Genomic DNA, 26068 nt, shown 5'->3' with positions numbered 1-26068 from the left:
GTCCTCACAAATGCACCCTGAAGGACAACAATTTTGTGCACACATGTATATCATTTATACACATTACTTATGCTGGATAAGATACCCAAGATACCCATATGTCAATGAGATGTTCCTTTAAAGTTGTCCTCCTGACAGCTCATGTTCAGCCTTACCATCTGAGATTAGCAACATGCACAGTGCCAATCCTGCATGTTGGAGACCAGATAAGGGCCTGTGAGGGTTCAAAATGTTAACAACTTCTACTATTCCCACCACTCTGCTACAAACCGTGACTATCTCGTCTCGGTTCTTAAAATTTTATGGAGTGATGGCTTCACTTTGGGTCTTCTCAGATAGGAGGCAAATATGGGCATCATATTTCCAAGGAACGTCACAATATATTTCTCCCTGGAGACAAAGTTAAACGAAACCATTCCAGGGATTCCTGGGCTCTGAGTATTATCTGCTATTTGGACCACCGTCCAAGCACAAAAGAAGGAGATGAGAGGAACATGGAAGCTTTTAAAGATGGGGCCTGAATATCTAAGCATTTGGAGCTGCACAAAATGTTTTTGACGTGTCATGAGAAAAACCTTAATAACAACTGAGAGGACAGTATGTTTTTTAGTGCAAGGGGTTTATAAAGTACATCTGCTTTCTTTGTTTAGAGAGAAATGTTCTCTCTCATCGTTTTCTTCCGCTATAAATCAGACACCACAATGGCACAGTGAGTAAAAGTCAGGGACAGCAGAGCTCTGTTGTACGTCTCACCAGCAAAAGCAAAGTCTGTTTATGCTTTCATTTGTTTGTGCTGACTCCTTGTCTGTCTGTCTGTCAGTTTGGGCTATCCATTATTTAAAATGTCTTTATTTTCAAAATGCTTGGCAGGCTTGTTTCAGGAAATACACACTGAGGACGGATGAAGGGGGTAGCATGCCCCTGTTAGTATAAATGATTAAACTCATCCCCCTTGTTAACTAAATGTTTTAGGGAAATTGTGGTGGATATAATCAATCTACCCTCCGTCATTCTTCCTCTCTGACTTTGAACAGTTTGCCCACTGCCTGATTGGTACTAAAACTGTGGAAAGATTGGGTAAGCTATTATTTTGGTAGTTTCTCTCTTCCCCCACTCTCTCGCTCACACACAATGTTCTGTAGTTTTTCTTACAACTATTTTCAATAACCAAGTCTCTTCCAAAAACACACACACACACACACACACACACAAACACACACACACACACACACAAAGAGCCAGCTGGATGAGGCCCACCCTGCAGCCTGATCTTGTTAGCAGTGTGGTGGAGAGTGCGGCCACACCTCAGAAGAAATGAAAGAAAAGATGGGACAGAAAGAGAGCAGTGCTCCGGGTTTCGACCCCTCGTCTCTCTCACGTTATCCCCAGGCGTGGACCCAGGCTCTGTGGTTGTGTCGCCTGCTTGATGCCAAGCCATGGTGCTCTGAGGATCTCCCAATGACCAGAGTCACGACTGTCATTCTGTCTCGTGTTTGGGCCCAGACAGATGCACGCTTGGATGCATCCACACAAAGTGGCTGTCTGATTGAATTATGTCCTAATCAGTAAACATTATAACAGGCAAAACTTGTTAGAAATGACATTTATGTATACATGTTTACTGACTTTTTCCCAAAATTCTGGAAACAAGCCCTCTTATCTACGTAGCATGTGTGTCATTGCCTTCCAAAACAATCCATATAGTGTGTTCTGATCTGCCGCTCCTATGATTAAGGTTTCATTGGGTTTAGGCAACTAAAACTACTTGGTGGAGGTTAGGGAAAGATTGTGGTCGTGATTAAAGGAAACCAACAGTGCCTGCCGGTAGGAGACGGGATGTGAACCTTGGTCTTCTGTGTCAACGTCCAACACTTTGTATCATAAACACACACTGTCGGCGTACGATGAGTGTGAAAACACCATGTCGTTGGGTGGCCTCTAGCTCACCCAGTAAGAGCGTGCGCCCCGTGTAGGCTGAGTCCTCTGCAGTGGCCCGGGGTTAGAGTCCAACCTGTGGCCCTTTTCCCCCATCTCTCTCCCACCTTTCCTGTCTATCCACTGTCACTTTCAAATAAAGGAAAAAAGCCCCAAAAGAATAATCTTTAAAAAAAAAAACACCATGTCATTTATGTAAGCCCACACACCAGCAGCATCTTTATTTGTCAGGGTAGGCCACTATCACAGCATCAACACGCCTAAAGGATCAGAAAAGAAGCAATTCTAGCAGATTCACTCTCCAGCTTCTCACAACCCAGCTACTGTAACGTGACAACTTATGTCTGTATGGCAGGTCCAGTGTCTGTGCCACAGGCGTCCACCTTCACGCTTCTGTTGACGCAACGTTACACTACAGCGTATGTTGCGCACCTGTAGCGCTTGTAATTATGACTATTACAATGTGGGTTTTATTTTTGTAGTTTGGGCCATTAATTCTATTGGTAATTATAACATTGTAATGATTAAAGTAATTGTTGTGATCACACAGCAACTTTGCTAAATATATACTGTATTTGTCAAATGGGTTAACAAACACAAGATGATCATACTGGTTCAAGCCAACAGTTTAGCCATTTTAGCTACAACTTTATTTGGGAATAAAATTGAACACGAGTGCACCTGCATCGTCGCTAATTTTCCACCAGTATTCAGTGAGTTTAACCAGGAAGTCAGTGTGGAAACTGTGATGGATGTAAAATCTTACCACCTGTATCATCGTCTAACAGCTTTTCGTGTTTCTTGCTCTTGGAACTTTTTTATTTTATTTTTTTTATTGCTGGTGCTCCTAAGTTGCAATACACCAAAGTTTTTCTTAAAGAGCTTTTACAGCACTATAACAACTTTATAATGGCATTTCTGCCTTTGCTTCTGAGAGAGAACACTCATTATTCGCACGACCACAAGAGGACGCTTGTCAGGAAAACGTAAACATAGGTCCTTTTTATGTGTTTGAACAAAACAACCCATGCTGTTTTTTTTTTCTGGAGGACAGTCTCAAGGCACATGTGTAACCACAATTTACAGAAATCTGATTTAGATTAGGCTGCACTAATGCATGCAGGTTACAGTGGAACGGAGCGGAGCAACATATTGCCTGGGAGGGGGGTAGAGAGTGATGGAGGTAGAGTGTGAGTGATGGAGGTAGAGTGTGTGTGTGTGTGTGTGTGTGTGTGTGTGTGTGTGTGTGTGTGTGTGTGTGTGTGTGTGTGTGTGTGTGTGTGTGTGTGTGTGTGTGTGTGTGTGTGTGCGTGTGTGTGTAGGGGGGTGGGTTGGAGCTGAGCTCACAGCTGGGAGAATGGTGTGCTAACCCTGCCAAAGCCTCAGCACATGACTCCCCCACTTGTCAAAATCACCATGTGTGCAATAATGTGATTACAGTCTGGTTACTATTATGATTTAAAACAACAGCTTGTGCGGAATGGAAGAAACACACTGCCCCACACAATGTGTGTGTGTGTGTGTGTTAGAGGGTAAGAGAGGGGCTGAAAGAAGGGAATATGGGTAACAGGAGTAGGGAGCGAGAGCATTGGAGTTGTGACCCAGCACCGTCCCTTCTTTCTCCCATCTATGCCCTGCAGGGGGACACTGGGTGGGGGTTTCAGGGTGACTGTCTGGGTCTTGTCATGAATTTACAAGTTGGGGGAACGCTTTATGTCATTTTCTCCCCCTCTGTAGCCCCTTACACCATCCACAGCCTCCCCCTTCTTTCATTCCATGTTACACAATCACTGCACTGCACACAAGGGGTTGTCATCACAGGTGCAGCCGAGATTGGCCAGGATAAAGGAACGCTTCCAGCTCAAGATGTTTTTCCCTTCTCTTTTCTTTTTGCCTTAACCGGCTCCTTCCCTCTCCTTTCTTGTTTTCCCTTTTCTTCTCATGTTCTCTTATTCTTTTCTTTCTTTTATTCATGTTTGTTGGACACTTTATTTATGTTGTTTCGTCCGTACTGGCCCATTTCCTTCTCTATATATCTTGTTCTCTGTCAAAGCAGGCTGTTTTAAAAGGAAAAACAAGTCACTATTGCCACCACAGAGGGATTGTCCTTTGCCTTGATTGAAATAGGATTTGTTCCCCTCCAACTACACCGTCTGGCCAGGAACCCAGCCCAAACGCTTACTCATTTACGCCTCTTGATGGTGCCTGCCCCTTGGCTCACTCCTGAGGAACAGTCAGAGCAAAGGTGTGAGATCACCAATTTGCCAAAATCGTGAATATGTGTCTGTTTGTAATTACGCAGGAAGGTCTTTCAGCCTCTCATCCACAGAGAATGGTGAGCCTCCTTTTTGGTGGTACAGCCTTGGCCGCAGGGCCAGATGGAAAAGGGAGAGGGAGAGATGGAGGAAGGGAGGGAGCGAGGGAGGAATGTAAACTGTAACCAGGCAGCCCAGCATGTTAGAAGCTGGCCCCGATCCACACGATGCCAGCCGGGCATGAAGGCAGCTCTAACGATTCCCTTCTGGGCATCTGGAAGTGGGAGAGACAGAATGAGTGAGGCCCAGGCCCACAATGCCACCCATCTCGGAGCTCAGCTAAGAAAAACAAACGCCAGTGGTCACAGAGAGGGGATTTCCGGTTAGAGTCACCTAATACCTCCCTGGAATCTCAGAGGTTTGGAATCCTGAGTTGTGGAAGAGCCCGAGCTGCCATAAGCCACACAGCAGCGATGTAATTCCACTTTTAAGTTTCACCTCTTCGTATTAAACTCTGTCGGCTTAGCATCTTGCTCCATATCCCTGTATCTGTCGGCTTAGCTCAGATGAAGGAAATAACAGTGGATTTCTCTGACAAGAATAGAAAGATCAAGTGAGTTATCCAGTTTTACAAATCAGCAAAATCCCAAAGCATATGACTTCTCATTTTAATTCATACTTTTCCCATGATTGATCCTCACTTGTAACACGTTTGGGCATTCTTTTTGTACTGAACTCCAGGCCAGATACAGGAATTTAAAGCAGGCACTTGGCACAGCCACCCCTGCTAAGACTGGGACATGGTGTGAAGGAGGTCAGGTGCAGGAGCTCCGCCCTCAACTCCAGTAAGGGATGTGTTTGATGTGTGTGAGACGACCAGGTGGTGTAGTCGCCGCTCATATGAAGAATCGTTCAGTAACCCTGGTAGCGAGTCCCCTTATCCAAGGCCTTGCCTTAATTCTTTCACCAACTCCTTTTTCACAACAGATGTTGTTAGAAAGATAAAACCCAGACTCCTAATAGAAATAGTTTCAAAAACTCCCTGTTGGCTTTTTAGGGAGAGAACCGATTGTGAGGCATGTGTAAGGTCGTGTGTGCTATGGGTTTTGGTCCAATTGGTTTTATGGCCTTGCCTTTGTGTCTTGTGATGAAACATCTGTTCACATTTGTGGACAGACTCCAGTTGAGAGCACTGGGTACATACATGTCTCGTGTGTACTAGGTGCAGCCCAGGCTGTTTACATCTTGGACCGAGTCTGTGCTGTGTTTTCACCAGTGTGGTACATGTCCTGTGAGCACTCCAACCTCTCTAGTTTCTCTAAGCACTTTAGTCAGGGGTTTCTGTGCTCCGGGGACCCTGCAATGAGACAGCTGTGCAAGAGAATGTGTTCACATACAAAAAAGTGTGTATGTGTGAGAAGGCCGCCTCTGTGCTGCTCGTAGCCCGTGTGACCCTTCGCCTCGACGCTGCGGGACGGTGTGAACGAGCAAGGTCGCCATGCGCTGCGGCCTGATGGGAGTTGAGGCATTTGTCTCGGTCGTGATGAATAGCAAGCACCTGCACTACTCACGGAAACCAGTGAGATCGAGAGATGGAGAGGAGGGGAGGAAAGAGAATTAGTGTCCAGCGTCGAAATTGGCAACAAGAGACCTCACCTGCTACAAGGCATGGAGCAATAAAAAAACCTCCCCTCCTACCTCACTGAGAGCTCCATCCCTAACCCCCTTACTACCACTACACAAAGATACATGCATCCCTCCATCTCACACACACACACACACAACACACACACACACACACACACACACACGCTAGCTCAACCTGCTTTATTTGGGATGTTTGTCTTGCTAATGTGCAGAACCTTAGGGAGAATCAGACTTAATGCATGAAGACCGCAAACTCTGCACTCTGTGGTCTTAATAAGAACTAACCATTCGCCGAGCTTGGCTAGAACTGGACCGGGAGTCAGAAGGGAGAGAAACAAAGAGAGAGAGAGAGAGAGAGAGAGAGAGCGAGAGAGAGAGTGATGATAAAGAGAGAGAGAGTGCAGGACTATGAGATGGCAGGAGAGAGAGAGAGGTCAGGGATTGTTTTACAAACAGAATTCCTTTAATTAATCACCCTGTTTGAACAGCTGGCCTACTCAAGACAGGTCGTAACGGGATCCCTACATGGAAGTGCGGATTACAGACGCGGATTCGGCAGAAAAATATTAGCTGTCAAACGTTGCAGCCAAGAGGTGCAGGAGAAGGCCTCTGTTTCCTGGTGGTGAAAGAGCCACAGACAGGGGTTGGGGTTGCTTAACATGGCTCCCCGAGGACTAAAGCTGAACAAGGCAACACAGGGGCCTGCGAAGGGTGTGTGTGTGTGTGTGTGTGGGGGGGGGGGTGGGGGATGGGGGTGGGGGTGCTCAGGCCAGGGGGCAGCCCCCAAGGCCTGCGGTCGTCCCATAGGGCCGAGCCCGGTGCAGCAGTCTGGGAAATGGGTTCAGATTTAGGGTCAGGCTCTGATATGGGACTGGAAACTTGGAGACCCCCGTGTTAGCATTTATGTACAGGCCGCACATAAACAACCGAGAGCAGCTGTCAAGAGAGTATGCAGTGTCCTAGTGGTACATGTTTATTATCGATGTCCCTGTAGAGGAATTGACATCATGGTTAAGAATGTTGCTGTGTAAAATAGTTGGCTACCTACTCTTTGCAAATAAATATGTTTTGTATGTAGGTCAGTTTGTGGACAGGTCATTGGCATTCTCAAGGAAGGCTGGGAATTACATTTAATCACAAATATTCATCACTGAAAGTTTTACGTGATGTGAGTTTTCTGTGCGATCCCTTCTTTGCTTTTCCTGCCAACGCGCTCAGTTACTGGAGCATGTATGTGAGCAACATTTCAGACTCAAATCAATTCATTTTAATGAAATGTCCTTCTCCCAGGGAAGAAATACATTTGCATGGTGCTTCTGAAAGTTAAAATGGTGAACTCTGACATGCAAATTTGCAATGACGAGCAAACGATCTTAACAGTGCTTACTTTTGAGGGAACAGAAAGAAACTCCAATATGGACAAATCAATCATGTCGCACTATCTAATTTTACATAACCCTGCTCTAATGAGTAAGGCAACGCCAATAGAGTTTTTCTCTTCATATGCATTTAAATTTCTATGTGTCACTTGCTCAATGCTCCACTGCACTGATGGACTTAATACGGTGTGATTGTCACAATGTCTGCTAATTCCTAGTCTCACATTTTCCTTGTCTGCTTTTTTGTACTAACTCTCATATCGTTTCAGATCCTGCCATTCCCACCTGGAGTACCACCTGCAGTAACCCCTGTGTTTCTGCCATTCCCTATCACCTGACCTCCCCTGCCCACCTGCACACCTGTCCCATCAGCCCACATATATATCTGCACACTTCAATTGGTTCCCCGCCAGATCGTTCTTCTGCCTTAGCGTTTCAGCCATTTTCTCTTCCTGTCTGAGTGTTGGACTCCTGCTCTCTATCCTGATCCCCTATTGGATATGTTTGTCTCATCTCCCTGCCTGACCTTTGCCTGTTTTTAACCTCAAGTAAAGTTGAACTTTTTATTTTACCGGCCAGTTACTGGTCTCAGATTCCTGGACTGGTCTCAGCTACTAATGGACCTTGTGGTAAGATTAGCAGTTATCTCATATGAATTTCGACGAATCAGGTCCAGACATTGCCAGAAGTTTCCCTTTTACACATTTTCCAAGTCAGACGCGTTCTAGCCTACTTGAAATACTTGGTTTAGGCGAGGTGTGGCAGCTGGGTAGGGACATGACGCGGATTACACCGCAGTCGTGTAGCCAGTTCGTAATTTGGTTATAAACAACCGAATCTCTTGCAGTCCGGTGAATTTGTCTGACGATTTTGACGTTGGCCCTTACCCACTGATGATCCTAAATCTCATCATCTCTCCAGTTAGACATTTTCTAGACTTTTTTATGACAACTCTGCAAACTCCATCTGCTGAGGAATATCACAAAATAACAATTGTAACTTTAGGACCATTGACCTAAAAAAAAAAAGATGATATATATTTTTCTTACTATTTGGCCCCTGCCAACCAACAACATGACAAATACAGGGAATCAGAAAAACAAGGTAGTTCTGTGTATTACAATATAAAGAAATTAAAAAGGACATGGACATTAATAGACACGTTTTATATGAAAGCATGCCATCTGTTCTGCTATCACCAAGGAGAATTTAAAAAGTTTTCTTGGAAGATTTTCATCTCTGTTTTTATCATATGGTAGGCATTCCATAAGAAAATGAACTACTGTCTCCACTTCTTCTGTTTCTCTGTTTCCACTTCTTTTTTCTCCTGTTTCTCTCTCTCTCTCTCTCTTTTTTTTTTTTTTTTTTTTTTTTTTTTTTCTTTGTCTCAATATCTCATTCTGTCCAGTCAGTGCGGGAGGAGAAAGGGGAGTAATGTTGGCTCAGGTGCTTGATTGTTAGAACACTCACTTACACTGTATTTACATGTAGGGTAGGGAGGACACAAATGTTCACCGACCACACACATACTCACAACAGCATACACACATAACCAAGATGTATCACTCTAATTGTGTAAACATCAATATTGCTCTCAGACCTTCCAACCCGCCTCCACTCCCCTTTCTCTCATGGCCAAGATGTAATTACCAAGGCACTTAATAAGTCATTGAGAGACTTGCGGACACAGCTACAAAGTGAGATTTACCACTTCATGAGGCTAAACCAGAAACCCTCCTTGCTCAAATTTAATGAATGCCAATCACAACCTCAATACTTTTAGGAAGCCAAAGCCAAAGTTTGTTTGCAATCCAACATTTGACTGTAAGGCCATTCACTGAGATATTCACCAAAGGAAGGAGAGACCTGTCTGGACAATGGTGTGAAAGCTTTTTCGAACATCTGTTGAGCTTTCCTTTGAGAGCCTCATAAAATTTCACCACAGAGTTTTGTGATGATTTTCTGGGTTTCTCTATGCATCCCAATAGGGAGGCAGCCGCTTGTTCAGTGAACCGCATTCAGTTCAAAGCGCAGAGAGTGTTGAGGACGATGATGTATAGCAGACTGGACCACCAGGGTCATGGCTTTAGTGTACCCCTTCAGTGTTTGTGTGTGTGTGTGTGTGTGTGTGTGTATGTGTGTGTGTGTGTGTGTGTGTGTGTGTGTGTGTGTGTGTGTGTGTGTGTGTGTGTGTGTGTGTGTGTGTGTGAGAAAAGACACCTCCTAGATAACATGTACGCATGAAATGCTGACACAAAACAATAATTAATAGCATTACGTAGTGAATGAATTAACTTTTGTAACAACCTGGTCATTACTTTAATACTGTTATTATGCTTTAGTGCTGGTAAAACTAATAGATACATGTACATAATCTAACAAACATAATAATTATCAAACAACAACTAAGTATTAGAGGCCAAAAATTTAACCACAATATTAATGACATCTAGAATGACATCATAATGTTGTTGCTTAACAAGACCAGGGGCGGGGAGGAGAATTAAAGGGGAACTCCAGCCATTTACTATTGCACTTCTATAAAGTTTGAGGACTCACAAGAGACACAAGAGAATAAAATTGTCAGAAATGGCCTACATTTCCCATAATACATCAGCATCTTTTCGAAATTGGAATTCTCCAACTAAAGGGCTTGTTGGATGGTTGAATAGCATCCAACAATTTCCATAATCAACAATGAACAATCCAACATTAATGCTCACTTTACACAGTGATTGTCCAGGTGTGTGGAGGTGAGAAAGTAAACTGGGTTTGAACGTCTTTTTGCATTATTTTTATGACTTTTCATGTTTACAACCGAGTGCAACAATATGAACGCCTGCCAGGAAAGATTATCTGAAAGTATGCACAATTATCCCCATATTAAAACGATTATTGCGTCTTCTCCCCCCTCTATAACAGTCCACCCCCCCCCCCACACACCCCCTGAGTGTGGCAGTTCGGAACAGATAACAGATATAAACACTTTCCCATGATGTTGGACGGCATTTCATACAAACTAGTTGTTTCCAGTAGACCCCTGTTTTAAATTCCGTCTCCTTTCAAACCCCACACCCCTACCGTAGTTTTGAATCCAGGCTTTCTGTTAGAAATAGTAAGTCTCAAGACCAAGCGGAGATATCTAACCGCGATGACATTATCAGGTTTTTTTTTTCAGACTTTGGAAAGCCCCATTCATATACACCTTTATTCAGTACTCCTATTAAACTGAACTTCATGTGTAAAACTGGTGGAGAGTCCCTTCCAGGAGTCTGCACTTCAACTTAACCAAAACAGAAACTTGGTGTCATGTGAAACTTTGTGTATACTCACTGTGGCTTTGTTTTTTTTCCATCTATTTACACTATACACCAACAGGGACGCATTCAGATTAAAGAGGTTACAGTAATGTAGTGGGAGAAAAACAGTGACCAAAACTCATAGCGGAACAACAATGTTGAGTGAGAAAAGATCAGATTGAGGATGTGAGGGTCGGTCTACTAAAATCAAACCAGGATATAAGACTGAGAATATATCACAACATGTTTGTGCACACATGGTGACAATGAACCAGAAGCGGGAAGAAGATGCTTTTCCGTGCTGTGCTTCGTGTTTTCTTTCAAATGTGTCTCCAAGAATGTGCCAAACTTTGCTTTGCAGAAAGTAAACAACACATTTTAGGGGTTGTCAACCTTGAGGTAAGCAAAATCACACCCAATTCCAAGGATGCTTTCATGAGACGTACTTTTGTTGTCTCCCTCCTCCTCAGTGTGCAGAGTCTTGTTTCTGCATGCTCTTGTGTTTCGTGACCGTGCATATTATTGACTTATTTGAATACAGCAGAACCTAGTTTTCCAGAAGAGAAAGAGGCAGGTCATGTATCCACATCTGTTAGCGTCCACTATGTGCTCATCACTTGGATGCTACTGTATGGTTTTGTGTTCATGTTTGCATTACGTTAGCTGGATTAGTGCAGTTTCGTGGGTGTGTTTGTATCCATCACTAAGAGAAAATGTGTGTTGAATGTATGTATGCGTCTGTGAATTCCCCACCCTTACTTTTCTTTCTTTCTTTCTTTCTTTCTTTCTTTCTTTCTTTCTTTCTCCTTTTTAAGCAGTTGTTTGTGTGTCTGCTCTTACACATGAATAAAACCACAGGATAAACAGCCGCACGATAAAATAATTACAATTAAGCACATATGTGAAGCATAGGGCAGAGAGCAAGAGACTGAGGGAGTGCAAAAAAAGACACGGCAAAAGAAGACAAGAGAGTAAAAAGGTGTGAGAAAAAGTAGAGAATGTGAGGGAGATGCATATCACTTCAGTGGCTCGTCTGGGAGACTCGAGGCGCTCCCACGTCCCTCTGCTCTCTCCCTTGGACGACCCTGCTCCCCTCTGTCTGCATTGGGAGAAAGGAAACGGACGAAGGATTTACTGTTGGGTCCTGACTTGTACACATTCCTGGTGTTGTTTTTCTCCCCTCGGCCCCTTGGCCATACCAAAGGCCTCTAAAACAACAGGCTGTCAGGTTGTGACAGCTGGCTTCAAACAGCTCCTACAGCAGCCCTGCACCCAGGTTCCCAGCCTCACCATGGAGCTGTGTGTGTGTGTGTGTGTGTGTGTGTGTGTGTGTGTGTGCACGGATAGTTTTTGGTGTGTGTGGGTGGCTAAGTGTTTGTTTGGTCTGTACATGTGGATGTATAGCTGCTTGTGTCGGTGTCTATCACTTTGAGATAAGTAGGACTTCAGTCACTGAGACTTAACATTTAAACCCCTTTAGTGTGTGTGTGTGTGTGTGTGTGTGTGTGTGTGTGTGTGTGTGTGTGTGTGTGTGTGTGTGTGTGTGTGTGTGTGTGTGTGTGTGTGTGTGTTCGCCACTCACACACCCCTCCTTACTCCCAGTGATGAACCCAGGTGGCAGAGTGGCTTTGAAGCACTGCGAGCCTTCTTATGATTCCCGTGGCCATCCAGGTGTGTGTGGGCTGGCCCTTCTGTCTCAGGCAGAGAAGGCCCTTTTTGTCTGAACTTTGACAGCCAGGAGAACACCATTGATCCCCATGAACACCCCCTCCCCTTCAGAGTGCCACCACACCTCCAAGACACTCCCCAGCTTCAGATGTGGGAAAGAAACCAAAGCTGTCTGGAGGATGGAGGGGTTGTTGGGGGGCGATGAAGTAGTGCAGGAGGTGTGGGCAGGGATAAGGGCTCCTCTAGGTGAGTAGGAGCAGCCCCTCTTAGCACTAATAGGATAATTGTTTGCACTCCACAGGTGCTCACCGTCCAAATGAGGTCACAGCTCAAGTGTGGCTCTTCAGCAGTGGAAGAAGATCGGATATTTTTCGGCAGATAACTGGTAGATGGTTAATAGGCAGGCAGGCAAGCACGCACCAAAGGAACAGATTGAAATGTGCAAATTAATTTAGACATGGCAAATACATGCATATAACATTAAATAGACACATTCAGACATAGTGGAAACATGACATTGAGTCAAGTTATATGGACTTTTATAATCTCACACTTTAAATAAGACAGTGGGCTATTTATGGGTTGATAATACTCTATTTCCTTTTTTATTGTAGTTTACAAAAGTCACTCTTAGCTGTTGCTCTTTTCCATTTAGCACTAGACACATAATGTATACGGTAGTCAGCCTGTATTGGGGTTGGCTGCTCATTCTTACATTTAAGTAACCTCATCAGCTCTCTCCAGTAACCTGATTTGGTTTTCTTAATTTGAGTAAGCAACTAAGAGAAATCTATACAGATGTACCAATTTCTGCCTGCGAAGCTAATGCTGCATTTCCACTGCATGGACTCGACTCGCATGTAACCGTTTTTTTTGTTTTCTATTGCCAAAGGTTGTGGATAATGCCTGGTACAAATGAACATAATATGTCAGTTGATTGCATGCAGATAAGCATCTCTTGCTTTAAAGAGTTTACACAACCTGCTTCTCCATCAAGTCAATGGCAATACACATATACAAGTGACTCACACACACACACACACACACACACACACACATACATACATACACACGCACACAAAAAAAAGATAAATGAAAAACTCAAAGTCAGATATAAGCCCCCTCCACTAGTGTTCCGTGCCTTTGATGGTCTCATGCAGGTATTTTCCTTATGCTATTTCCTGTGCTTTTTATATCACTCATTGTGTATGTCCTCCACTGAGTCTTTAGGAAAGCCCCCTGATATCTCTTTTTTCTTATCCACAGGTACAGTCACATCTTGTTTTGGTGTTGGTTTGATCCACAATTATTCCCAGAAAAGAGTGTTGTTTTTCTGAAGAAGCTGGATGTCCAACCCTGCTTTTCCCTAAAGGGTTGTTTGGCCCAAAGAAAAAAAACATATTAAGGGGCAACCTCTTCAGTAAAGAGTATTTCTAGTGCAAACTACAGATTCACGAGTGAGGTCCGTGGATTATACTGACAGTAACAGGAATATTATTTTTTTATAGTTTCTGCAGAATTTTTAAAATTTAATTTTTGAATTTGATAAACACCCCAAAATCAAATAAAACCTACATTGAGTTGAAGTAGAAATCTTAGAGATACAGTATATCTCACAACCACTGCATGGCTAAACCACTGTTTGTAACACTTATGTTATAGAGAATCATTGTCTTTTTTTTAATAATTTCTACTAGATCAATGAAAAAGAAATGCAAGATAGTGGGAAGAGAGGAAAATCCAGAATGGAACAACACAGTTATGAATGGACAAAGACTGTTGACAAAACAGTCTTCCTTTACTGTCCCTTTCTTTCTTTCTTTTGACTGGAACAGTGTTACATATTCTACATCAACACATGATGTTTACTCAGTTGTTATGGAATCTTTCAATGAATTATTCTAAGTTCAAGAATGAAATGTCAAGCTCCTCATGCATGTTAACTTTTAAGCTCAAATGTACGTGAAGTCCTGAAAGTACTCAGAATTGAAAGCTTTGAAACGTGAGTAAGTGGGCCTTGAGTAGGGATTGTTTTGTCATCTCTTCATTTTCCCTTGTTTTCCAAACTGCCAAGCTCAAAAACAAGGCTGTACCTTGCGCCTGTATACTTTTATATCAATGAATTAGTACCTCTACATAACCTTTATTACAATCGTAACTTTTTCAACTTTATCATAACCATACTTTTACTCACTGGAGGTGATCCCTCCTGCCACAGAGGCAGTATATGTGCAACTTTTGTGCATGCAAGTGTGTCTCTCATTGGCCATTAAGTTGTGGGTGATTTCCTGCCTGTTTTGTAGTACTCTGTTTTTACAAAGAAAAAGAAAAAATCATATATTAACTCGCTCCCCAGTCCATATGGAGGTCAAAGTCCCAGATCAGCTACAGTCTTGCTGTTGCTCATCGACACTTCAGCAGGGCATTTAAAGTTCAGACAGGAAAAATAGTACTCTTAAGTGTTTTCTACAGTGATTGAACATTAAAAAGTGTTTAGATCACTGAAGTGCACTTTGGAAACTATAATGTGGAATTTAAAAACAATCCTTCAGGCTCGTCTGAACGCTGCTTTAGGCCCGATGCCACAGTGCAGACCCAAGTCACAATGGGAGACATCACAGAGTCACGGCCTGTAAATGTTAGCTTTAGTTTCTTTTACATCAACAGTTTACCCATCTCTAATTGGAACATGGCCCCCCTCCCGTCTCTTCCTATCTAAACACATAGACATGCACGCGCACACACATAAGCTCACACATCCAGATATAGTGCCACAGTCAGGCATGCACGTACACATCCAGTGAAATTATGGGAACATCTGGAGGAGCTCATCCAATGCACAGACAAATGTTTCCTGGAGAGCACCAAAAGAACCATCAGAGAGGTTTCAAACAGCCCCGGCATTGCTTAAACACACACACACACACACACACACACACACACACCTCTTGGCTGCAGAGGTAAAGGCCAGATCAGATGAGCGGAAGGAAACAAAGAGCGTCTTTTTGCACTCAAAGGTATTGCAGCGCTTAAGGTTAACCCTCCAAGTACAAGGGGTTAGCTCCTCACATATACACTGTCCTGCCAGGGTCCCAGGCTCACCAGGACACAAAGACAGCCAAAGGGCATGCTGAGCTTCTTGTGAAACAATTTCAGTACGTCATGGTCCTACCTGTCTGGCCTCTGACAAGCTCCCACACCACACTCAGAGTGCAGTAGGGAGGGAAGATCAATACACTGCATGTGCATGTAGGTGAACAGTGAGACAGAGAAGAATGCAGATACAACTTCTCAGTTTTTTGCCTTTCAGTCATTATTTTTGACAACCAAAAAGGGACTTTTTAAAAAAGAAATTTAGAATTTGAAATGGTCAAGTTGTAATGTTGACAGAAAAAATGAATCTTTTTGAAACTATTATGATTTTTTACTTATTTAGTCCAAAAATCACACATTTGCCTCAAAGGTCATTAAGAGGAGACAAGTTGCATATTCAAATTGTGTGAGTGTAAAACTTGTATTCTAAATGATAGATTAGAAAAGTATTCACTCTTCCTCAGTACCATTACGCAAATGACAGCCGGTTGCTGAAAATATTAATTAATAATATTAATATAAAATTTTACTTTTCAGTGATGTGTTTGACATTAAACAAAACTAGAAAATGTGGTTGTCTTAATAATAAAGCCACGTTTAACAGTTGACTCTCCACAGAAGTCTCGGACTTGTCTTTGCATTCTTTTTCCCTTTTTTTTCCATCCCTCTATTTCTCTGTCAGACACGACAGAAAAACACAGTTTATCATTATCACCCCCTCTCACCTGAGACCTCACCTCTTGTCTCCCCTCTCGCTCTACTTCCTGACAGCCCCTCCCTCCACCCGCTCGGCCCTTTCACCCTTCCTCTCCCCTGCCACTACCCATCCCTTCACACGTTCTCTCCTCCCCTCCCTCCCCCTCCTCACCTCCCTACCACCTAGTGAGCACATTTCCTTACTCCCTCCTTGCCAACAAAGGGGGAAAAAAAGCTTTTACTCATTAGCGGATGACCCTTGCCCCTAGGCCACATTTTAAGAGGCTCTACTTGACTCCTGACATGGCCGTCAGCAATCAAAACATGTGCGTTCAGTGCATCTAGACCTGGAAAAGCAGTGTGTATTGATGCTTGGCTCAATGTGTGTGTGACAGCAGTCTGACAGGAGACAGACAGGTTCACTAACTACTGCGCAACCTCTGTGGTGGTTCCTCTGTCCCCGGGCCGGACGTTGGCGATGGTTACCCACGATGGAGATAGATCACTCTCTCTCTCTCTCTCTCTCTCTCTCTCTCTCTCTCTCTCTCTCTCTCTTACTCCTCATGTGGCCCGTTTGCAGGAGCCCCATTAGCTTTATCACCAATGTGTGTTTTTACTCATTGGGAAAGGTGAAGGGTTTAGGCATGGCATGTCAGAGTCAGTGCGTAATGGTGTTGATGCTTTTCTAATTGCTCGCAGAAGTTGGATGTGGTAAGTTTGTTTAAGATCTGATGTGTTTGTGTTTCTAATTGCGCAGACAGGATGCAAACGCACATACGCTGTTTATCGCACTCTTGGCCTCTCTCCGTCTCCCACACACACAGACACATTGTGCTTGATATAAAAAAATATATATTAAAATCACTTTTAATCTTTTTTTCAGCTTTATGTTCACTAGATTTCTCTGAAAAATGACAGAAAAAAAACAGCAAAAGAGTCAACCTGAAAATGTGAGCTAACCCAAGGCTCTCTCCTGCCCCGGTCAGTCTTTTAATGAGGAAGCTGACAGCATATTCCCTAAGGCAGGGTGCTGCTACTGTAGTAATAGCCCTTCATTGCTGACAGATTCATGCACACTCCTCGTTTGATGTGGCTCACTCCTTGTGCTTCGACCTCGGCTCGTCTACTTTTGGAATGTTTTGTTCCAAGGAAAAACAGAGCTTTTCAAAGGACAGCAACCAAGCAATTAAGGTCCTCTGTTTTACTGTGTGGTAATGTGACATACCTCTTGGTGTCTCTGACACTAATATAGACATGTCTGCTCCCAATATGGCAACAGAGGGCTGGTATGTGAAAATGATTTAGATATGGTGTGATCAATAACAATGTTTCAAACCACTACGAAGGGCATCTTTATATTTGAAACAGAAACAAAACAAGAAAAGAAAAACAACAATTCACTCAGCCTTAGGGACTGTAGAAAAATGATTAGGGGAGAAGAGGGGTCAGAGAAGGGGAGGGTTGTATATTTTCTCTTTTTGCTAGGGTAGGTAGTCTTTTGGAGGGTCTTTTCAATTTTTCACATCACAGGTTAAGTCTTTCCTTGTCAAAATCGTATACCCCACAAAGATGGCTTTCATTTTGATATTTAATCAATTAAAATAATTATTTCCATTCCTGTCTTCATGGCTTATAAAGGCTGTCTGAAAAAAAAAAAACTTCCAGCCATGCAGCTCAGGCATCATTTAACTGAATTGAGGGACAGTCAGACATCTGATCTCATAAATATCAGACTATAAATTTTATTTCCGATAAGTGAAATCCAGGCTCAGAGCCACAGAGCAGCAGCCTGGGCTTGTTTCACTCGTTCTGTGGCTGTAATAACCATACAGTAGCAGCTCTTTATTCAGAGTTACTGGAATATTCACAATGTTGTTACTATTTTCATTTTAATGGTCGGATCTTGCTTTATACAAAATGGAAAATATGATTCAACTTCCCTTCCCAAGCCAATAATATTTGTACACTCCCTTAACTGGTTGGGGTTGGAAGTTGGGAGTCAGGGCCTCCAGGTCAGGGTCGATGTTTGGGCCTGGAGGGACCAAAAGCTAGACAGATAAGGAGGAGGTTGTTGGTGGAAGTCTTGTCTGGGGCCTGTCTTCACCAGTCCACCACCCAACCCCTGTATTTGGACAGGGTTTATTTTCAGCCTCTGCGTTGATGTTTAACACGAAAGCCTGCAATATCCAAGCACTGAGCAGCAACGGTGACATGTGGCCACCAGACTTTCAGAGCATTTTCTCCTCCCTCTCCCTTACAACCCCCACACACACACACACACACACACACACACACACACACACACACACACACACACACACACACACACACACACACTCTGCCCCCTCTTCTGCTCATGCTGTTCCTCTGAAAACATTGTGTCCCATGGCATGAGCAAACATGCTTGGCCATCCTTCCTGTGAACCTGTAGAATGGAAGGACCCCCTCTCTGCAAGGCCCATGAGATATCCCAACCTCCTCTCAGTGTAACTCAGAACTGGTGAGACAACAAACCTTGAAGTTGGCTTTCTGTGACCTTTTAAAGGTATTTTAATGGGCCTATCTCCCCACTATTGAAATATTTGGTGGGGCAGGGTAATTGTATCTCTGTGAAGAGGAAAACAGCTAATCCTGCTTGAAAAGGCTACCCTCTAGTGTTTGAAGCCGTTATGACTCAAGACATCAAGGCTTTAAAAGTCTCTTTCCACGTAAACTAGAATAAATCAGAGCTTGATTAGTGCCTTGTTTTCACACCAAGTTGCATCTCGAAAATGACCATCAGAACATTATGACCGGCTACAGGCTGAAGTTAACAAAATGATTAAAACAATCTAAATAATTCACAATGATTATTCCTACATGCAGTAACAATAAGCTTATAGCTATAAATGATCCATATTTGTTTTATTAGTTCTCTTCAGATGAAGATGCAAACAAATAGATGAGGCTTGCTAGATGTTTTTTTTCCTAGTTGGGAGGTCTCCATTGCCCAAGCCTTGCCTCGCTTTTACCCTCCGAGATGTAAAAATGTTTGGCTGATGATGGCTATTTACTCATAACCAAAATGGACAGCTTGCAGAGACAGAGATGCTCTTTTTCCTCTGCCTCCAGTGTCCCAGTTATCCCGAATTAGTTGACTTTACTAGAAATGTGCGTGGAAACCCGTTACGGGTGTGGTGCAGTCAATGATTTGACTGTGTAAAAGTCAGACAACAGAACATTAACATCACATGTACATACACTACCGGTCAAATGTTTGGGGTCACTTCAAAATTTCCATTCCACTCCATTACAGACCAGCTGCAGCTTGAATTTTTTTTTTAATCAGGGCAGCAGTTTTCAGATTACATTATTTGCTTACATAATTGCAAAAGGGTTCTCGACTGTTGAAGAAAGAAGTGGCTGATCTTTAATGCAATATCTACATTGCCCATTATCAGCAACCATTCATCCAATGTTCCAAAGGCACATTCTGTTTACTAATCTGATATCATTTTAAAAGGCTAACAGAGAAAACATTGGAGAACCTACAGAGGGGCAAGCTAAGAAAAGAAATATTAGTGGGAATAGAAACTGGAAAAAATAGGAAATGGAAGAGAAAGATGAGAGCCAATGGCATACTGTGGCACAAAATAACAATGAAAGGGTCTGTTGTTCACACAAATTGAACAAAAGAAAGCACATTTTCCTCAGTTACTTAAAGTGGTCTGTCTGAACATGCAGATCATTTTGAAACCCACAGAGATCTTCAAACTCTGCTCCCATCAACAGGGTTTTCCCAGCCACTTTCCTGACCCTTTCTTGCTTTCACCAACTGAAAGGTCTGATAAACCCATTATTTTACTTGCCCAGCAGTAAAAGAGCTAAAGAGCAAGACATATTTCTCCAAAGGTGGTGGAACCTAAAACAGGACTGAAAGTAGGGTGAATTGGACATCCAATTGTCTGGTTGCCAGAAACATGACTTCAAATTATTGCTAATACTGCAGTTCTTTCAACACCACACCTTTATGTTATATTTTCAGTTTGTTCCACTTCCCTTAAGTGGCGAAGAAAAGAGGCAATGCAACGTTAAATGTAGGCTACATTTTAAATTTAGTCAGAACCACAAAAATGTCATGGGCAACATCTCTCACTGGGCAAATACAATCTAAACTCCCTGCATGTTTAGACATATTTACTGGTATAGAAACATATTTTTGGGGTAAACTGACCCAGTGTGCGAAATACCCAATATTCAATATTCAGGGGTGGTCCATATCTCCCGATTGTTGCGCAATACTGATCTACATTTTCTCAATATGCAGTAGGCCTAATAACATTATATATATAATATTTCATGGACGAAAGCCAAGACAAACAGTCTATAGCCTACATGACAACACACACACGCACACACTTAACAATGTTTGATAATCCGATATGCTATAGTATTCGTAAAGCAACAATGACATAGGAGGTTGCATTGGCTAAAGTTGTTTGGATGCACGTTTTATAACAAGGAGAAGCAAAGTTGTGCATTACAATGCAGACATGACAATAATTGGCACCAATCTGGCGCACTTACAAGAGCAATCAACTGAATAAATGCCAGGTATAGCCTATCGGAGACTGGCACGCAATCAGTGCACTTGCAAATGAGAGCCTGCAGTATGACCAATCGTGTGACATTATTTAACCATCCATCTAAAGCAAATACGATCAGACAGATACATCATTGAACACATACACAAAGCACATTCGCCTAACCGTGCAAACAGGCCATTTCTCAAATTGAAAAAAGACCATGGTGAATGCTGACAGATAGCCTACAACACTCTCTCTCTCTCTCTCTCTCTCTCTCTCTCTCTCTCTCTCTCACACAATCACTCCACTTCTCCAATTCCAAGGCTAGGCTGCTTCACTAAGACCACAGCCAACCACAAGGCCTACATTACCATGCAGTATGCCGAAGGCCGGAAAGGACACACGCACAGTCGCACACACTCATCTTATGCACAACAATCAGTTCTATCATCACAATGCAGTCACTGCAAAGATTGAAAAAAATATCTTACCTTAACTTAGAATAGACCAAAGATGCCTTGGCTCGACTTCTTGTGGTTGCCGTCCTGGTTTCCAGGAAGAAAAGAGGCGATGTCCTGCTTTAATCCAGCTTCTGACGAATGGAACTGGGTCGAATTTGTCCAGAGGAGGTCCATTGAGATCCACAAACAGGAGTGAAGACAGGCTGTCTTTGCGCAACCTGTTGAGCGTCTGGTTGTCCGTCTTATTAACTGTGGATATTACCAACTTCGGCTCCGTTAAGCTCCTGCATTGTCATGAGTGGGTTGAGCTTTTTGTACGATAGCCTTTCCTTTGCCACGGTGTAAGCTGTTTTGAACGAGAGTGTGGTTTTCTTGAGTAAATCAGACTGTATGCACTGGTTAAAAGGGCATATAATGCAGCTTTCGTGTCCACCCTGTTGCCAAAACTCTGTCCTGCATCTAAAAAATGCACTGGGATCAAAGGAGTTCAAATGTATTTCTACAGCATTCAATATAAATGTATAAATAAACATTACTAAGATAATGTAAGGAATATGTGTAAGACAACTTCACAGAGAGAAGTGTGCATGATCACTGCGCTGTGTTTGCTCTGGTCAGTCTCCCATGGATGCTGGACAGCTGTGTCACACCTTCGAGCCTCAACTCTCAAACCAGGTGATGACAGCATTATTGTAGTTAGGTCCCCGAAGGGTTATGGTCAGTGTGTTAAAACATTATATAGGCCCTGACGGTCGAAGTGAGAAACAGCTCTTTTCACCTGCTATGCTCGCCACAGTCTCTACAACCGGCAGACTCCCATGGTTGTGTGAGGTCTTTGTCGAGCTCTTCATTCGTCTCCCTCACCACTGATAGCGGAATACAGTAAATATTTAAGAGAGTTATTGCCGGGATCGGATTAATAACATGCAGTCTTGATTTTCTGCAATGCATCCTTTGTTCCCCTGAGAAGTTACACAACATTAACAAGCTGTCAAGCTGTGAACTGACATGGTTTGTCTCAGTGACTTGTTGTTGGTTTGCCTTAACGTTCTATGTGTGTGTGTGTGTGTGTGTGTGTGTGTGTGTGTGTGAACGAGTGTGTCTCCGTGCCTCTGTATAAGCACACAACAACATTTAAGACTACACACACTTGTCAACACACATCTGTCAATTTTCATGTCCAGAACGTTGTGTATGTGTGTAAGGCAGAAAGAGAACAAGAGAAGGAGACAGTGACAGTGAAACAGCATGAGAGTAAGAAAGGAGGGGAGTAATGGAGCTTGACTAAACCAAGCGCTTGTACATAAATTGACATGTGCAATTAGGGAGATGTACACAGTCCCCCTGGTCTGTTTAAGATCTGGAATAGTTTCCTAACAGCTTCAAGATGCCCTGTTTTGGCTTTGGTTTCAAATCTAAATCGGGTTTGACCTTGTTGAATAATGGTGCTGGTGAAGTTCCCTCTGTTCTCTTTGGCTAAAGTCCAACTCCACACCAAACATGACGGCAAACACAGAACAAGGTTTGGCTTCGCTGGAATCTGATGAATGGTGGATGAAATTCTGACCTGAACTTGAATTCCTGACATTGGATTGTGTAAGGTGGTCATAAACACTTTTGGTTTCCTGTTTATATGGTGTATAAAGATGGAGGGGGCATTAAACTAGAGGAGCTGAGGGTTGAGCTAGCATACTTGGTCTGGAACCTCTCAGAATGAAATGTTTTGGGCAGCTCTTGCTTCTCTTCTTTATTTTGGTCTTTTTCTTACTTTTTTGTTCTGCTTTTGTTTCGGCCTTTTCTGCCCCTTCTTTCACTAAACCAATTCACATACTTGCACAAACACTTGAGTAACTTCCCAACTTTTATCAGTAGCTATTAGCACTTTACACAGTAACGAGTGGCAGACTGCAGTGGCATCTCATGGGTTAAAGACAGCTGCCCACATCTGTAGCTGTGGTTAGCTTTTAATTGTGAGGCCCAGCAAGTGAGCGAGCAGCATGGCGGAGAGGGGGCTGGCAGGCCCGCATATTTCAGCCGAGTGTTCACAGAGCAGCTTTCCGGCCAGCCATGTGGACTCAATGATGGCGTCCAGGGGTGTGCCGTGCTCCTATGAAATATTAAATCTGCTCGGCCCCCAAGTGTGGACAGACCACCTGCAGGCAAGCGTGGCGTGCGGTGAGCCCGGAGATCAGATGTCCCTCAGCAACACACATGCACAAACACACACATGTATGCATACGAGAGAAATATACTTGCCAATGTCCCCACACAGGATAAACCTGTAGGCCTGCACATGCTTACGCTAATGGACATAAACACATACAACAGAAAAAAAACACTGAGAACATGGAAACACTCAAACTGATATGGGAGGAGAGATCTCTACAAAAACATATTTCCTGCATGTGATCATTTTTCTTTGATAGGTTTCTGTTTAAAGCGATAACGTGGAAAGGTTAAATTCACCTATTCAGCTCCAGTGAACAATGAATACTTGTTATTTTCTCTCTTGAAACAATCAGCAAAAGCAGTGAACAATGATGAAGAACAAGAAAAAGATCACAAAAAAAAGAAAACCTAAAAAAAACAACCTTGGAAAGTCCAAAAAGAAACCTAAGCCTACTGCGAAAAGCAGCCAAGAGGACAACGGGTGCTTGTCGACTGCCGTCCCCTTCAGGGCCTCGTTCATTTACACATCGTGCAGTCGGTCCTCAGCCTACCCTCTGCTCCCCTGAGGCATCTCTGCCTGCCCAGATGTGCAGCTGTTTATGTGGAGCTGCAGTAAAAGCAGCTGGCCTGGTCTTCACATGCTCAAAATGAACAGATGGGGTCGCCATTCTCCAAACATAGAGTTCTTGAGGAATGAACTGACTGGCTCAGATAACCTGATTGCAACTCACAACCGGTTCAGAAACAGTTTATTTTCTTTATCCTTCACTGTTCAACCAAAGCAAAATCACACTACCTATTAATGATTATTACAATGTGGCAAGTGGTGCTTTAGGACTTGTGCACACATGGTTACTACCTCAGGTTTATGATTTGAAAAAGACTAGAAATATCCCAATCACTACTGTGCAGCTGATGAACTTGTTATGTAATTCAATCAGGAGAGACTTTGTTGCAGATATGCAAAGATTTATTTGCAAGCTACATATGCAAAATATGAAATGTACAAAGTTTTGGAGATTAGACTCCATCGTATCAAATATGTTTTAAAGGGGTAGAGAAACCCAGACATATCCCCCGATGGAGTCTAGACACTGGTGGTGGTGGTGAAGCAGACTGAATCGAAGGCGTCAATGGGAGCGGTCAGCCGGAAGAAGACCCAGGGTACCGTGGGTGAAGATGACTGGAGGCGGAAGGGGAGGAGGAGGGTCGCACTGTTTGCCTGAAATGACAAGTGACAACTGCATAGGAGAGAATAGATTTAAAGCAGGGATGTCATGCTGTGATTGGCTTGTGAAATACATGGGCGAATCTGATTGGTTTAACTGAAAAGTGAATGCCTAGAAACATCTGATCAGTTTAGGAGAGATGTGATAACGTTATTGAAGTCACCCTGAAATAATTTACGCTGAGCTTCATTAGTGAGCATCAGCACTAACAGAGAATATGTAAACAGACCAAGCAAAAATGTATACATATCAGCATCATTTTTATGGACTAATCAAGGAAGCCACAGCAAGGCATGATTGCACAAAGAAATTTAGAAAAACAAAAAGATTGATGCACTATAAACAGGTTCCAGTCACATTATACTATGTGCCTTTTGTGTTTTAATATGATAACTTAATCCAAATGACTTAATTTCTTAACTATTCCTAATAATCCCTAAAGCATAATAATAATTGGAGAAAAAAAATCCTAAAGCATTTCTGTCACATGCTTTCTGTAATTACTTACTTATTATTAATAAAACATGTTTGAACACATTCCAGTTTGCTTGCCATGTCCTCACACAGCCTACAACTACAATGTTTATTGTTATTGAGAATATTGTAAAAACATATTAGTTAAATTAGCTCATGCCATGCACAATAATTTATTAGTAGCCTATATGTCATAACATTCATAACAGTAGCTGATGTATGCACATCATGCAGTACCTTCTGATCATTACATAGACACTAGTGACCTCCTGTGGTCACTTTGAGTCAATGAATCTTTCTCAATAAATGTTTTTTTTGTGTTATTTGTCCAATTCTTGATAGGGGGTGCCGAACTTTGACACAGCTGTGCATGAGGGATGCAGATGAGATATCGCAAGATTACAGTAAAAAAATAGGTTTATTAGGTGTCTTAGGTTTTCTTTTATACCATATGTTGTAGCAGAAGTTCATGCTGAGTGGACAGATTTTACCAAAACACCAGAGCTCATGACAATATGATGATGTCACTAACTGAGTCACATCCAAGGATGTTGCTAAGAAGCTGCAGTGACACATAAAATAAACATAAATAAAGTCAGAGAACTAACCAAAAATCACCACATAGCCAATATATAATATGCTGCATTGACATCATTGCCAAACACTGTTCATTTTCAAGTTTATCGATGGTTCTGACTTCTGAACACCACGTTTAACAAGGAAACATATCTGGTCAAAAAGGAAAGACTTTTACATTTCATACAATAAATCAATCTAAATTGGCATCAGTTACATTGGTAAAAGAAGCCTATACTTTTCATTTTAATTGGTTTAGAAATACCTACAAGCTTTGTTTTTCATATATAGGCCTCTAAGTCAAACTTACTTAAGTATTTGGTTTCAGTTGAACATTGTGTTGCTAGTAGCAACCGCGACTGACAAAGTTCCATAGCAGTTACAGTTTACATTGTTACATCCATAGACATACAGTATATACATGTATATACACATATACATGTATATACAGTATCTCACAAAAGTGAGTACACCCATCACATTTTAGTAAATATGTCATTATATCTTTTAATGGGACAACACTGAAGAAATGACACTTTGCTACAATGTAAAGTATTAAGTTTACAGCTTGTATAACAGTGTAAATGTGCAGTCCCCTCAAAATAACTCAACATACAGCCAT

Source organism: Perca fluviatilis, chromosome 20, assembly GCF_010015445.1.
Source record: "Perca fluviatilis chromosome 20, GENO_Pfluv_1.0, whole genome shotgun sequence".
Lineage (NCBI taxonomy): Eukaryota > Metazoa > Chordata > Actinopteri > Perciformes > Percidae > Perca > Perca fluviatilis.
This window is presented reverse-complemented; position numbering follows the sequence as displayed.